The sequence below is a fragment of the Bison bison genome, unplaced genomic scaffold (genome assembly GCF_000754665.1).
Source record: "Bison bison bison isolate TAMUID 2011002044 unplaced genomic scaffold, Bison_UMD1.0 scf7180017864456, whole genome shotgun sequence".
Classification (NCBI taxonomy): domain Eukaryota; kingdom Metazoa; phylum Chordata; class Mammalia; order Artiodactyla; family Bovidae; genus Bison; species Bison bison.
This window is the reverse complement of record NW_011495018.1, coordinates 380,233-382,906: the sequence shown is the minus strand read 5'-3', so window position 1 is coordinate 382,906 and position 2,674 is coordinate 380,233.

Genomic DNA, 2,674 nt, shown 5'->3' with positions numbered 1-2,674 from the left:
TGTGCCCTTCCGCTCTGCCTCGTCCAGTACCATGGCCTCTGTCTCCAACCCCGGGGGCACTCTGTGGGACCCCCGGCCGTGGCCCCACCTGGAGCCTCTGTGGGGCCGGGTGTCCCCAGGTGGGGTGGGTCACTGTGTGACCTGTCTGGTCACCTCGCGGGCTGTCGGGACATAGCGAGGGGCCGAGCTGTGTGCTGTGAGCGCTCCCGGGGCCTGAGACGCAAGGAGGTGGGGTTGGTAGTGTCTGATGCCAAGCCCTGGCCCTGGGCAGCAGCAGGTCCGAGGGCCGGCCCCTTCCTCTGCTGGCTCGAGGCAGGCTGTGGCCGCTCGAGGCTCCAGGCTGCCTCGGTGGACCACAGTGGGCGTGTCGGGGTCCCTAGTGCGGGGCAGCCCGTGGCCCCTTCCTGGCCCTGTGGCCTCGGGCCGGCGCCCCGACTCAGTTGGGGTTTGTCCTTCGTCTGGGCCTCTGCCCTCGTCTCTGAACCTTCGGGTGACCTTGTCTGGCCTGGCTGTCCAGCTCATCCACCTGTCTGTGCTGACTTCCCGGGCAACGCCAGATTCAGGGCTGGGTGGGTCAGCTGGCCGGTGGTTGGGGAGGGGGGTTCAAGGAGTGCTTGCTGCCGCCTCACTGCTGGGCTGGCTGCAGTGGGTCCTGGGACTGAAGAAGCAGGGACGAGGGGCACATCTGGGCTGGGGTCCCTGCTGGGATTCTTGAGGCCTCGTTCCCCTCCCCCCTTCCCTGTGCCTCCTGAGTGCTCCCAGAACTCTGGGCACAAACTCCTCCCAGGAACCCGGCACTCCCCCATCGGTTCTGGCCTTTGTGTGGGATGTGGGCGTGGCACCGCCCTGGGGTAGGGGGCGTCAAGCCAACGAGGGTGTCGAGTCAGGGCACCCCATTGGGAGGGGCCCAGAGACGGCCCCGATACCTGGCCTCCCGTTTCCCCTGCATCTCTCTGTTGCGGCCTCGTCCCACTGGCCTTGGGACCACTCGGGCCCTGTCTCTCTCCGTGCCCTTCGGCTCCCAGCCCGGCCCACCCTGTCTCTGGCCTGGGGCGGTGGGCGGCTTGCCCACACACCCTGTGAGAGAGAAGGCAGCCCCTTAGGTTCAGGGCTCGCTGTGTTTATCTGGAGGCAGAGGAGGAATCTCACCAGACAAGTTTGCCTGCTGCGGGGGCCTGGCTCCTGGAGCTCTGGGAGCCTGGGGTGGGGGGGCGGTGGGGGGGTGCTGAATCCTTTCGGCGCCAAAGCAAAGTGGTTTTGCTTGATGGGCTTTTGGGTCTTGTTTCTTGAGGATTAAAGACTGCTGAGGTTTGTGCCAGCCAGGTGGTTGGTCTGCGGGCGTCAGCCAGCCGGGGTCTCGCGCTTGGGTGGGGTTGGTGGTCTTCCGGTGGGCACACTTGCTTTCAAGTGTCAAGTGTCTGGCGGGCAGCCTGTCCGGCCTGCTTTCTGAAGGGGAAACGGAGCTGCCTTCGCTGGGGAAGGTGGGCTCCCTGGTGGGCTCCCCGGGCAAGCTGAGGGCGCTGGGGCTGGCCCAGGGGGTCCCCGCAGAACCTGTGTGAGATGCAGGTGGGGTGTCCTGTGGGGTGCTGAGGGCAGGGCCGGGGTGTCCAGGAGCCGGGTACCAGAGGGTGGTCCCAGGGCTGGGAGCTCGGCGGGAGGCCTGCTGGGAAAGGCAGTCCTGCAGCCCCACGTGGCTGCCCAGCCCGGCGCAGGGCCCTGCCATCCCCAGGAGCTGATGGAGGCCGTGTGGGGAACGTGGGGTTTGGACTCCAGAGAGCCCAGACCTCGACCCTGAGACGCCCCGCCCCCTCGCAGGGCTGCTGGAGGCTCCGCCGGGAGGTGGGTGCCCACGTGAGCATCCTGAGAGCTGCCCACAGGCCGGCTGCCAGGGCACTGGGGAGGCCGGCAGGTCCTGCCCCCAGCCCTTTGTGCCACGGCGGGGAACAGGCACCCAGCAGGCGCGGCCCCGGCCCCGTCTGAGCCCCAGCTCCCCGTCTGTCTTGGGGTGACCGGCACGTGCCCCCAGGTGCAGGGTGAGTGAGCGGCCTGTCTGGCTGTGTACTCTGGGCTCCTCCGCGTCCCCCCGTGGGGCAGGGTTGTGCTCCCGACCGGATGGGCCAGGCAGCTCCTAGTGCCCACTGATCAGGGGCGAGGGCCCCGCAGGTGTGATTGATGGGGGTGCCCCCAGGGCAGGGCGGGTCAGGCCCCCCACCTGCCAGGCGTGGCGCAAGCCCCCCGGCCTCTTCCCCTCAGACCCTGTGGTCACCACTTCCCTCCCTACTCCGCACCACCCCCCGACCCAGCCAGGACCAGATGCTCTGCTGGATGCGGACGAAAGTGTGCAGTCACCGTGGCCCTCGCCTGGCGGGCGGGGGGAGGGCTGTGAATCACCTCTCCGGATTCATGTGTGATCATGCGCAGGAATGTGCCGAGAAGGGGACAAGGGCCTCTGGGCAGAGTGTCTGGTGAGGAAGCTGATTGGGACTGGGGCTCTGGGAAGGCTTCCTCGAGGAGGTGACGTACAGCCGAGATTAGAACAGGAAGCTAATAGGGTGAGGATGGGCATCGGAGGCAGGAGGGAGCCGGGCCTCTCCCTGGGGGCAGGGAGAGACCACCAGCTGTGGCCTTGCCCTCAGAGAAGGAGCGCCACGGTGGGACATTAAGCCGGGGGTGA